Source organism: Cheilinus undulatus, linkage group 24 (assembly GCF_018320785.1).
Source record: "Cheilinus undulatus linkage group 24, ASM1832078v1, whole genome shotgun sequence".
Taxonomy (NCBI): Eukaryota; Metazoa; Chordata; class Actinopteri; order Labriformes; family Labridae; genus Cheilinus; species Cheilinus undulatus.
The window spans coordinates 1,403,605-1,417,448 of NC_054888.1; the positions used below are offsets into that span (position 1 = coordinate 1,403,605).

At 45.7% G+C, this 13,844-nt stretch overlaps 1 protein-coding gene across 1 annotated transcript in view; it reads left to right on the forward strand.

Annotated features, from left to right (window-relative positions):
* LOC121506054 (prolactin receptor-like) overlaps positions 1-13,844 on the forward strand; it is a 79,876-nt gene that overhangs the window by 24,032 nt on the left and 42,000 nt on the right. The window lies entirely within an intron of this gene.

Sequence of the window (13,844 nt, forward strand, 5' to 3'; positions counted from 1 at the left end):
CGTGTCGCTGCTGGTGTGATGCCTTTAGAGAGGCAGAGGAGAGGTGGTTAAAAAGTGGAGACTGGACCAGTTAGGGGACGCTTTATAACTCCAGTAAAGATGGAGGAATGCTGAGGCTGTGGGCTGGGACAGGTTCATGGCCGTGCACTTACACAACAGCTGCTCCTTAAAGCCAGTGAGCTGCTTTTTTAAGCTGCTGTAGTCAAATCTGTGCAGAATCAGCTGATAGCAGCTCTAGTATCAGTCTAACCATGAACAGCCAGCATGTTCTAGAAACACTGAGATCTGCAGCTGATAAGCAGATCAATAACTCACTTATTGTTGTCTTTATGACTCCTATAGGCTCCCGTACTTTGACCTGGTCTCCCTCTGCTGCTTTCTTAGTTTTAACCCTCTATCGGCAGGTTATTGATCAGTGATTGGGTTCATCCTCTGATAACAGATGGACGTGTGCGTGTGGCACTGACATGACTGCGTCGTTGGCGTGCTGCTGTGTCGTTGGCGTGTTGATATGTTGTTGACTTGTCATGTGTCGTTGGCGTGTGCAGCCGCTGCGGGCGGCTTCACATGACGCAGTCTTATCGATCGACCTGTCAGCCCGTCGATCATCGCCGACCCGTCCAGCGGGGGCCTCGCCATTCAGACGCAGATGGGAATTGATCAGCTGGGGTTTGTACTAGCAGGGGGCCGGTCGTCACGGCAACAGATAAGCCTTGTTGTGATTGGCTCACGTGTTAGAGATGCTCTCTGTCTATCAGATGGACCTTTAAATGAGCAGGTTGTTTCTCTCTGACGGGCTCAGCTGGAGGCTGATTTTATTTTCACATTTCTAATTCTAGTGGACAGAAAAAGGCTGAATTTCATCATCAGCTTGTTAAATTCTCCTGCTCTTACACCTGATTAAAACGCTGTAATCTTCCACCGTTGTTTCTAGTAGATGTGACTAAATATTCATGAAAGTTGCAGCATGATTCCTGCATCTCTATGCCAAGAATCCAGAACTGTGGTTCTCAGATGTTGTGGCCAGGCACACTAGAAGTCCTTGAGTCAAGTCTGTACTCAATGCGGATTCTGGCCTGGCCGTGGGACCGTGGACTAGCTCTCTATCTTTGCAGGACTTCTTGAGGGTGGGGGTTTGCTCATCCAGTCTACATGTGTTTTGTGGATTTGGAGAAGGTCTACGATTGTGTCCCTCATGAGGTTGCTTACTTTGGGAATACAGGGTCCCGGGTCCACTGAGGGGAGCCATCAAGTCCAAGTATCTTGGGGTCTTGTTTGCGAGTGAGGGTGAAAAGGAGCGTGAGACTGACAGGGTGCCGTACCGGACCGTCGTGGTGATTAGGGCACCGACCTAGAGAGGCCGGGCCCCTATCTGCTCCTTTCAGCACCTCCTGGTCTTAACATGCTCCAAAACTCACCAGACTTTCCCCAAAAGTGTCCTGCAGAAATAGACATCTGTTAGTGGAACTGTTCGATTCTATCACAGTGGCAAAAGGTGAGAAAGGGCAGTGGGTAAGAGCTACGAGGATGAAACTTGGTCCACATATGTATCGTGATTGGACGAGAAAAAAAGTCTCCTGGTGCCATCTTCTAAAACGTACAGGAACCGCACTACAAACAGTTAAAGGTCAAATTTTGGCGTTATCTTGGCGTTTTTCACCAACGGGCACTTTGCACATTCAAATGAACTCCTCAGAGGGATTTCATCTGATTGACTTCAGGATTTTTGTGCTCAAACTAGACAACCTGGAGATTTAACGCTGTTGGAACTGTGAGTTTTCACCGCAGGGTGGGGTCGTTATCGGAGCCCAAACCTGAACTACTTTTTAGCAGTGAATACGAACCAATAATGCCTTAGAAGTTTTTAATGCTTATGTCAATCATCACCAAACTTCACAGGGATGATCACACACTGATCCTGAACACATCCATACATCAATCTCAGTACTCTGTCACAGCGCCCCCTTCTGGAATTCATCATTTACGCCCCAATTTTTGGGATTTTCACCATTCAGCCTAGGCTCCTGATTTTTGGTCTGCATGTGGGTCATCATCTGACCTGCAAAAAAGCCTCTTGGACCCATGGCCGAATCCAAACAGGAAGAAGTATTCCTGCCTTTCTGTTAACCCTTTAACCACTCGTTCCAGTTACGGTTGTAAAAATGACCATGTGTGGACTCTACTGTCAATGATGACGCTCATTTACGGCCCATAATCCATTTCTCTGCCACTGTGGCTCTCATGCCTCTTGGTTCTGCTGATTCCTATTCCACTTCACTGAAACATGCAGACATGAGCGTGTTTGCGGTTGTTTTTTACTTCAGTTTGATTCTTTTTCTGTCTGTGGTCTACAGAAACAGGCTTTTTAGACCCTGCGAGGGTCTTTACTGTCTGTTTTCAACAGTCTGTCCAAAGATAGCCCTCTGTGGTCACCATCATGTGAAACACCAAAGAATTAACTTTGTAAAATTCTCTTTGAGTTTTAGATTTGAGGAGCCTGGAGACCCAACTGTGACCAAACGGTGCACAAGGGAGCGGTTGATTCTCCAAAATGAGCAAATAGAGTTTGGAAACTATTTTAGGAGCGGTTTAGCAGCAGCTCCGTCCAACAAAGAGGATCCTGTAAAAACAGAGCCTCCTCCTCTTCTTTATATCACAGCCGATTCCTCACACTAACAGCCGTCACTGTTCAGACCTTCTTCGGCTTAAACCAATCATTTAATCTGGTTATGACGCATGCAGCTTCATCAAATCAAAATTCTTGATACGGGGACAAATGTGCCATAAAAATGTCTGTGAACAGAATCCTTCAGCAAACTGGTTTAGTTTGATTTGTGGAGGTCAAGCTGCAGAGTCTTTTCTCTAAATGCCACAAAGCGTCTGTTGTTGAGTGGAGTAGCAGCAGATTCTAATGGTGGCATTGACCCACATACATCTATTCACTTCTGAATGTTCACGTATTCTTTACAATGCCTTCAAGTGTTTGTTAGAGTTCTGAGCCTCTTTAGGGAGAAATGTTGAACGAGGAAGCGAAAGAAAGCTGTGGAGGTAAATTATAGTCATTTAACCGTCTGGAATAAAAACTCACCTCAGAACACCTGCAGAGGTAAAGGTCATGTTTACCCTGAGCTGTCCTTGCAGATAGAAGTGAGAGCATGCAGAGTAATCCCAGACAGAAGCACCATGAAGTCCAGGTCTTCACGCTGAAACGGCCCCGTTTCCTCGTCCTCCACTGGCGTGAACGGTCACGCTAACATTTCTGTTTAATGCTTGTGTAGCAGTCATCATCACGTTTCACTCTGGCTGAGAAACTAACCCCACGTCACCCGTTCAGCATCCGTGTGTTCTCTCCTCTGTAGTAGCAGCAACATGCAGCGAGTGAGCTCACTCTGCAGAGCGTCTCTGCCGGCCTGTCTGGGGCGCTAACACAGCGCTCTGCGTTGGATAGTCCAGGTTTGTTTTTAGCCCAGCACTGCAGGCACTGGTCTTGTACTGGCTTAAACCAGGGGTTCTCAACTGGTGGGTCGGGACCCAAAAATGGCCCTACGTGGATGTATAGTAAATTCAAACTTGTTTTTTCAGCTTTTCCCATGAGAACAAATAAAATCCCAGTCTTAGAAATGACCGAGCTACCAAGAGTGTCAGAAAAATGGTGTAAAATAGGATGCATGCATGTCTTTCTGTTATGAGAGGCTTTTTGAAACCTCGTTTACATTTTATCATGGTGACACGTTATTCGCCATGGAAAAGGAAGTAGGGTTTTGAAGGGCTGGCGTGAACTGCCATGAAAATTGGTGGGAGTAAGCCCGGTGGAAAAATTTTTATCACTTTTTTCCCATTTTTGCCCTTTTTCACAACTTTTTCTCCCCATTTTCACCCACTTAATTTACCTTTTGACATTAAATACCATATTTTTCTTACTTTTTTTTGCCAATTTTTGCCACTTTTTAAAAAATTTTATCACTTTTATCCCATTTTTGCCCATTTAATTTTTTTTCTCCCCATTGTCACCTATTGAAGCAACCTCTGGCCATTTGATACCACTTTTTCCTACTTTTCTGCCCATTTTTGTCCCTTTTTTCACATTTTTGCCACTTTTATCCCATTTTTGCCCACTTAAGCTACTTTTGTTGTTAAATACCACTTTTTTCCTTCTTTTTTCCTATTTTGACACTTTTTTGCAACTTTTTACCCATGTTTTTACCACTTTTATCCCATTTTTGCCCTTTTTGAAATTTTTTCTCCCCATTTTCACCCATTTAAGCTACCTTTTGCCATTAAACACCACTGTTGTCCTTCTTTTTGCCCATTTTTGCCACTTTTTTCAAATTTTTATCACTTTTATCCCATTTTTTCCCCTTTAAGTTTTCCCCCCCCCCATTGTCACCCATTTAAGCAACCTTTGCCATTAAATACCACCTATTTCCCTTTTTTGCCACTTTTTTCCTAAATTTTACCATTTTGAGGTGTTGAGGTGTCATCGACTAAGGTTTGTTATAGTCGAATCTGATTCGTCAGATGATGCCTTTAGTCGACTAATAGTTGGACAGCATTTCTGCTAGACTTTTTTTGTCCCCAGTCAAAATGACCGGCAGTCCTCAAGAGTTCGGGCCACTTAGATCAACTACCGGACATTTGCTTTAACATTATTTTAATGTACTATCAGCAGCAAAACGCATAAAAGTGGTTTAAAGTATCAAAATGAAAGCTTTGTGCTTTTCCTTACACATGCAGTCAGTTACACAATATACGCCCACGTTAAACTCATCAACAACAGTTAGCTTCACATTAGCTCCGTTAGCCTGTTAGCACATTGGCTGCTATCATCGCTTTGCAGCTTACAACAGCCAAAAACCATCCTCCACCCACAACAACGACGCATCCAAACACATAACAAAGGTGCTCTGTTAACTGGACACTGCGTTAGAACTCTACATTTCTAATGAAAAATGAGTCTAACCGTCAGTGGCTACTATCAGTCCTCATGATGATGTAACTGTAACCTCTCTGAAGAGAGACAGAGCCTTCCTTATCAGCTCCAAGCGATCCATGCCGTTCTGCACGATGTGATTCTGTGTTGACTACAATCCAACTTTATCTGACGATTGGTCATAGGTAGTTTATCGAAGTCCACTATTCTGCTCGGCGTAGGCCTCTCTCTCTCTCTGCTGCTGCATCGGTGTTTACGACTCAGCTATAGTTCTCTTTGTTTCAGCCTCTTCATTACTCGCAGCGATGACATAAAATCCCTCCATACTGCTGATGATATTCAGCCTTTGGTTAACCAGGAAAACCTCACTGAGATTAAAATTCTGCTTTACGAGAAAGCTCTGGTCAAACTTTCCCTGCAGAGTCTCCAGCAGTACTGAGCATGCTCAGAGAGATAGATTTGCATTGATGTCATCGTGCATACATAATTAGCCATGTGCTTGCTGTCTGAGGAGATAAACAACCCCAGCACCGCCGGACAGTAGATGTAGTTAGATTAGGCTACTTTTAGTTTATATTAACGCATTCTCACTACATATCTTCTAGGTTAAACAAAATATAATCTGCAAGTGTTCAGTATTTACGTATCTGGTCTTTGGCATGTTTTCTGCCAGACATTTTGACCGGTTATATTTTTATCTGCCGGACTTCCGCCCTTTATACCGGCCAATGACCGGTAAATGCCGGTTAACGGAAACTCAGGCTTAGCAGCCCCCTGTAGTCAGAATGGTACGATCTTGGTTACATAACAACATTCGACTATGAGGGTCATGGTCCAGTCAGACTCCTCCGAATCAAATCATGAAATCCCCAACTATTCCAGGTCACCCCTATCAAATACCACTTTTTTTTTTCCTAGTTTTTGCACTTTTTAGCATAATCTTTTTGCCACTTTTGGACCATTTTTTCTACCTGTAACCCATTTTTTTGTCACTTCTCACCCATTTTTGCTTCTTTCTGACCCTTTTCCTCCCCATTTTCACCCATTTTTGCCCCCTTTAACTCATTGTTATTGCTACTTCCAGCTGTTAGATTGTGGCTGTTGTAGAGGTATTCTTCATAGTTTGGCTCTGTGGTTGAGTGACACTGCTTTAGGTCGCTGTGGCGTTTAAATGAAGTCAGAGAAACGCTGATAAACGCTGCTGTGGTTCAGTACTGATGAACATTAGTCCCACCAGGTTAAACTCAAATGTCTCATCAATAATTAGAAGGAGAGTTCATGCTTTCCTGCTGAATGAGCTGAGATCCAGTCAGTGATTTAATGTTCCTGATATTCTGGAGGTCGTGTCCCCCCTCGTTCCTGTTTTTCATTCGTCTCTGATGTACTGAAGAACTGGATGTTCTGCTGAGCGTGCACGTGCATGTGCACGTTGAGCACAAGGCCAAGGATCCTGTCCTTGTCCTCACTCTATAAACCTCACAGTTACTCATTTATGAGAACTTTTACATGAATTTCAGCACATTTTCCTCCTCTACTGTCCTCAGTTTTATCCCAGCTGCTCGGGGACGTTGTTCTAGAAGTCTGTGGAGTAAAGGAGCCGGTCTAGGGTGAACCTGCCGACCTCTGTGTTTGTTGGACTGTGAGCAGCGTGGATTAAACATTCGCCTTACCTTTAAGCTTTAATGGCGTTTACCTTCTCAGCAGACAGGGCCGGGACAGTCAGACTCTCCTCATCGACCACCGCGTCTGTTTGAAATGGACCGTTAAAAACCTGATGACGTGGAAAACCAGCGTGGCGCCGTGGCGTCACAGATCAGAGTCCTAAAGACACAACACTCTGGAGTTTACTGTTTTTAATCTGGACTGCACAAATACGTTTACATGGTTTTATTCATAGGTGGGGTCCAGATGACGTCACAGAGAAAGTCCAGATGGGTGCAGGAAGTGATTTCTGCATAGAGCCGCTCTGTCTGACTAGTTTCGTTGGTCATGGTGCCGCAGAACTAAAACAACCTTTTGCTACTTTTGTGTCCAAAAGTAGCAAAAACGTTTAAAAGTTGATGGTGAAATGGCGTGGATTAAAATCCTCCATCTAAAGTCTGGAGGGGCGGAGTCAGACAATGTTCGCATGTGGTCCTGTTTCGTTAAGCGGTCCTGTTTGGTCCAGTACTGTAGTCCCAGTAAACCCTGATCTTTCCTGTGAGGACCTTCTGGTCCCTGAACGGCTCCTCCTTCAGAGCCAGTCTGGCTTTTTTAACGTGGACTATCAGGACAACAGGAGGAAAGGGGACTGGCACTCAAACCAGGTCCAGCTCCTGGGGTTCATGTAAGTCAGCCGGATCATGAAACAGAGCGTTTTTGAGCACCACGCCTCGTTTCCTCCCACGTATGTGACTGACGTGGACGATGCCCCCTAGGGTCCAGAGTCAGGGACCGTTACAGACTGGGATCTGTGTTTACTGGAATACCGCCATAAAACGGGACAAATATTCCATATCATGTGATCAACATGTGATCGCGGAGGTCGGCCCACCAGGAAAGCAGCGAGTGTTTAATGTGTGTGGATGCACGAACGGGCTAAGCTAAGCTAACGTCTTTAGCCGCTCAAATGTTCACCTGTTGAATTAGCTGAGTTCTAACCATTCCTTTAAACTGTTCACTCAAACGTTCAGACCACTGATACTCAACCTGAGGCTCTTTAATGTCTTCATTTTCAATATTTTTAGACTTTTTAACCATTTTTCACCACTTTTCACCCATTTAAGCTACCTTTTGCCGTTGAATACCACTTTTTTTTCTATTTTTGCTCATTTTTGCCACTCTTGACTGCTTTTTGCCCATTTTAGTCGCTTTTCACTCATTTTTTTTTGCCACTTTGAGACTATTTTTTGCTACCTGTACCTCATTTCCTGTCACTTCCTCCCCATTTTCGCCCATATTTGTTGCTGTTTGACCTTTTTTCCCACCTTTAGCTTATTGTTGTTGCTACTTTGGGCTGTTTTTTGCCACGTTTTGAGTACCACTGGTTTAGGTCTTTCTGACAACCAAACTCTTCTTATTGTTGATATATTTCATATCAAAGCTGTTGAAATGACTCGTGTTAGCCTGTAAGCTAGTTAGCGGCTAGCTCAGTTAGCATGCTGCCCTACAGTCTCTCTGAAATCTACCGCTAAAGTTCGGGGTTTTTCACGTACTTGTGGCACATTCCAGATGAAAATGTTACGGAGGGGAGGAGTTTCGCAGGTCGGACACCACGGAGGTTCCCACAGGGATGGATGGACTTCCTGTTGATCCCCTCTCTACCCAGACTAATGAGGGTCAGTCTGGATCCATGCTGCACAAACCAACAGTCTTTACCTTCTTTTGACTTCCTTTGTTTCCATCTCTGTCCTGTTATTTGGCCAACATGGAGGGAAAAGGGCCCCAACGTCCCCAGCTTCACCAACATTCCGTCGTCTGCCTTTGATGATGTCATCCTTTAAAGTTTTTGATCTGCTTTGGAAAGATGATGTCATCAGAGTGATCAAACATTCCTTCCTTGCCTTTCATGGTCTAACACCAGGGAGACGTCTGTTCCCGCCTCAGAGCTCACGCCGTTTCCTTTCTTTGTTTTTATTTACATGAAAACTCAAACCAGCTGTTCAATAGTTGTCGTCTGTAGTTCTGGATGAAAACTGAGCAGCGAAGGACATTCCTCAGAGGATTCAACACTCCCGGGTCCCTGAGGACAAAAATACGGAGCCGCTCTCTCACGCTGGAGGCGGGGCTTCTCCCTCAGAGCGCCATGAGTCGATAGAAAAACTGCTCATTGACTGACAAATCCTCTGCCGTGGCTTCCTGATGGAAACGTGACTGTTTTTAAAGAGCTCTCAGTGGACATGAGGACGCCTACGGAGGGGCAGGAGGGACAATCATAAGACAAGCCCTCATCCTACCTGGCCCTGCGTTAACCAACAGGATCATCTTCCTGCTGAAGGCGTGTGGTTCGGTCAGTCTAAAAATAATCCTGGATTCACAGGTGTCCCTGACTGTGCATAATTCATCAGACAGCTCTTTGTAAAGTCAGTGTTTAAAGGAGTCCTCAGAATAAAAATCCCCTCCTGACGTCTGACGGCTCCACAGGCACGAAATGTGATGCTTTATTGATACCTGTAATAAAAGAATGATAAATGGAGCTCTTAACAGCCTCAGCGGAGCGCCGCCACGGCCGCCGTCGTGACTGACGACTCTCTGAAGCTTCTGCTGACACAGTTCTGCAGTTTGAGGGGATCTGTGTTCATAAAGGCTAATTTAGGGCATTTCTGCAGAAACGACACGAAACGAGCCGAGGAATGTGGATCCAGTCTGGTGTTTACATTCACAGCAGGTAGGCATGGACACAGGATAGTCTGGACCCCCAAAACCCAGAGACTGGACCCCAAAAACCAAGAGAATGGACCCCAAAAACCCAGAGAATGGACCCTGAACAACCCAGAGAATGGACCCTAAAAACCCAGAGACTGGACCCCAAAAACCAAGAGAATGGACCCAAAAAACCCAGAGAATGGACCCCAAAAAACCCAGAGAATGGACCCTAAAAACCCAGAGAATGGACCCTAAAAACCCAGAGAATGGACCCTAAAAACCCAGAGAATGGACCCTGAAAAACCCAGAGACTGGACCCCAAAAACCAAGAGAATGGACCCCAAAAACCCAGAGAATGGACCCCCAAAAACCCAGAGAATGGACCCCCAAAAACCCAGAGAATAGACCCCAAAAACCCAGAGAATGGACACCCAAAAACCCAGAGAATGGACCCCAAAAAACCCAGAGAATGGACCCCAAAAACCAAGAGACTGGACCCCAAAAACCCAGAGAATGGACCCCAAAAAACCCAGAGAATGGACCCCAAAAAAGCCAGAGAATGGACCCCAAAAACCCAGAGAATGGACCCCAAAAAACCCAGAGAATGGACCCCAAAAACCCAGAGAATGGACCCCCAAAAACCCAGAGAATGGACCCCAAAAAACCCAGAGAATGGACCCTAAAAAACCCAGAGAATGGACCCTAAAAACCCAGAGAATGGACCCCAAAAAACCCAGAGAATGGACCCCCAAAAACCCAGAGAATGGACCCCCAAAAACCCAGAGAATGGACCCTAAAAACCCAGAGAATGGACCCCAAAAACCCAGAGAATGGACCCCAAAAAACCCAGAGAATGGACCCTGAAAAACCCAGAGAATGGACCCCAAAAAACCCAGAGAATGGACCCTAAAAAACCCAGAGAATGGACCCTAAAAACCCAGAGAATGGACCCCAAAAAACCCAGAGAATGGACCCTAAAAACCCAGAGAATGGACCCCAAAAAACCCAGAGAATGGACCCTAAAAACCCAGAGAATGGACCCCAAAATACCCAGAGAATGGACCCCCAAAAACCAAGAGAATGGACCCCCAAAAACCCAGAGAATGGACTCCCAAAAACCCAGAGAATGGACCCCCAAAAACCCAGAGAATGGACCCTGAAAAACCCAGAGAATGGACTCCCAAAAACCCAGAGAATGGACCCCCAAAAACCCAGAGAATGGACCCCAAAAACCCAGAGAATGGACCCCCAAAAACCCAGAGAATGGACTCTAAAAACCCAGAGAATGGACCCCAAAAACCCAGAGAATGGACCCCCAAAACCCAGAGAATGGACCCTCAAAACCCCAGAGAATGGCCCCCCAAAATCCCAGAGAATGGACCCCCAAAAACCCAGAGAATGGACCCCAAAAACCCAGAGAATGGACCCCCAAAAACCCAGAGAATGGACCCCCAAAAACCCAGAGAATGGAGCCTTTTTTTGCAATGTTTTACCAGTTTTAACCCATTTTAACACCTGTTTTTGCAACTCTTAACCAATTTTAGCCACTCTGACAGTTCTTGCCAATTTTTCCCCTTTTCACACATTTTTAAAACTGTTTTCATGACTTTTACCCAGTTAAATTTTCACCACTTGTCCAGTTTTGCATCATTTTGCAGTTGTGTTATCACACTTTGATCAAAGTTTTCTGTGACATGTCTTTGACACGTATGTTCTCAGGGTTCCCGTCCACACTGTTACCATAATGAGGTCATTGTGTGTTTAGTAACGGGGTTTACATTCTTCTAAAGGCCTCATTGTTATACAGCAGTACCTGGGCATGTGGACCCAGTTTGGTGTTTACATTCTCAGCAGCATCCTGGATTTTTTTCTAATCTAACATGACGTTTACATGAAGCATGGTCCGCTGGTCTCTGCGTGTACGAGTCCAGGTTTCATGTTTCCTGTCAGTCCTCGTTTCTCTCTGAGCTGTATAGGAATATTTAGAGACCTGGATCAGGTGTTTATAAGTCTGAGGATCCTGGTTTCTCTCTGCAGACTACAGGATGTTTACATGCTGGATGCATCAGGACACTCAGAGAATAATCGCTCTTTATTTTAAATGACCCAATGTGACATATGGGGGCTTCTGCATCTGCATCTGCACTGGTGATAACCAGAGGAATCATGTTTCTGGATCTTCCTTCCATCTGTATGGGACCCCTGAGAACCCAGAGACTGGACCCTGATAAACCCAGAGACTGGACCCTGATAAACCCAGAGAATGGACCCTGATAAACCCAGAGACTGGACCCTGATAAACCCAGAGAATGGACCCTGATAAACCCAGAGAATGGACCCTGATAAACCCAGAGAATGGACCCTGATAAACCCAGAGAATGGACCCTGATAAACCCAGAGAATGGGCCCTGATAAACCCAGAGAATGGACCCTGATAAACCCAGAGAATGGACCCTGATAAACCCAGAGACTGGACCCTGATAAACCCAGAGAATGGACCCTGATAAACCCAGAGAATGGACCCTGATAAACCCAGAGAATGGACCCTGATAAACCCAGAGAATGGACCCTGATAAACCCAGAGAATGGACCCTGATAAACCCAGAGAATGGACCCTGATAAACCCAGAGAATGGACCCTGATAAACCCAGAGAATGGACCCTGATAAACCCAGAGAATGGACCCTGATAAACCCAGAGACTGGACCCTGATAAACCCAGGGACTTGACCCTGATAAACCCAGAGACTGGACCCTGATAAACCCAGAGACTGGAACCTGATAAACCCAGAGACTGGAACCTGATAAACCCAGAGACTGGACCCTGATAAACCAGAGACTGGACCCTGATAAACCCAGAGACTGGACCCTGATAAACCCAGAGACTGGACCCTGATAAACCAGAGGCTGGACCCTGATAAACCAGAGACTGGGACCCCCAAAAACTGACCAGTCCACCATATTGAGTGGTGTGTGTTTAGTAGCATTGGTGTTAGCATCCTTGCTAACATTTCCCATGTTTTGGAGCTGGAGGTGTTTCAAACTGTTTTTGGGTCTGACTTGGGAATTTCTTGTGCCACTTTTTAACACCTTTTCACCACAATGTTTACCTTCTTAAATGAATGTCTTGCCTTTTTTATGAAGTTTCACACTTTGTCCCCCGGCCCTGTGAACAAATATCGAGGGAACATTCAGAGAAATGTTCCTCAGACTTTGCACAAATGTCTGCTCTAACTCAAGGATGACCTGACCAGAGTTTGGTGGTCAGAGAGCATCAGTTTTACCTCCAGTCTCTCCTAAAGCAGTGTTAGTCTGCTGCCTCTGTGCATGAAAGACGTGTCAGGGCTCTTACAGAGGGGATCACGTCAGTCTCCAACGACTGCAGCTCTCTGACTTCTACTGTCAGCTGTTTAAAGTGTGATGTTTTTGTCCTTAGAGGTTTGCATCATGTTAAACACCGGGTTGGGACGTCCCACTGAGGTCTTTCTGGCTTCTTTCCTGACTGAACCTGCTCAGCCTGCAGGTGCATGCTGGCTCAGGGAGAATGTTTAAACTCTCCTGGTATTTGGGCCTTCTGATGCTGCAGACGCTGAAGTGAAAACAAACATTCAAAAGGGTGGTCTAGGCCATAGCCCTCCTCAGTCACAGACCTACAGACAATTTAGAGTCCTGAATCCACCTGACAGGCCTGTCATCGGTCTGTGAGAGGAATCTAAGGAACCTGCAGAGAACCAGTGGATGCACGGGTCCTGGCGGTAGATCTAGTTAACCCTTCGTGAGCGTGCATGACTCCAGAATACAGGAGGAGTTTTTAACAGAACCTCGCCGTCACCCTTCCTTGTTTTAGTCATTTCTTTTACATATTTTATGTTTAACGCTCCCCTTTTTCCCCACATCTGCTGCATATTTAATCATTCCTGGCATTGCACTTCCTGCTTTTTGGCGAATTCATTTTACATCTGTCTTTAATTTCTCAGTATTTGCACCTTTTTGAAGCTCCTGTTTTGGGTTAAACGTGTCGTTTTCTGCACGTTGAGCTGCTCCCCTCGTCAGCCGTGATACCGAGAAGTCATGATGGACTTCTCTGCTGGAGGTTTTTTAAGGTTCAGGAGTGAACCAGAAGAGAGGAGGATTAGGAACCTGCAGCCCAGGTCCGAGTACCTCTTAATGGCCGTCATCTTGTGCTGTTGTGGCGCTGCCCGCTGCGTCAGGGTGAGCTGAGGATCTCAGATAAAACCCAGCAAGGCCTCCTTTTTAATCCCCACTCCTGCAAGATCAGGGCAGGGATTATTCTCTGTGATTGTTGTCTTAGCGCTCCCCGATCGCTGGCTGCCGCCGCCATTGCTGCTCGCATGTCTGCGTTCAGTCATGAGAGGGGACCGTAAACCCCCCAGAGCTCCCATGTGACTTCATTACTGCTCATGTACAGCGATCGCCGTGTCTCATTGTTTTCTCGTGTTGTTGACCTGAGTTTACAGCTGTAGAAGAAGAAACGGTCATGTGATCCTGGAGCCAAGGCTTCCTGCCTTTCAGTTTAGAGTATATTCATGCTTTAGAGGAGAGGGATGCAGG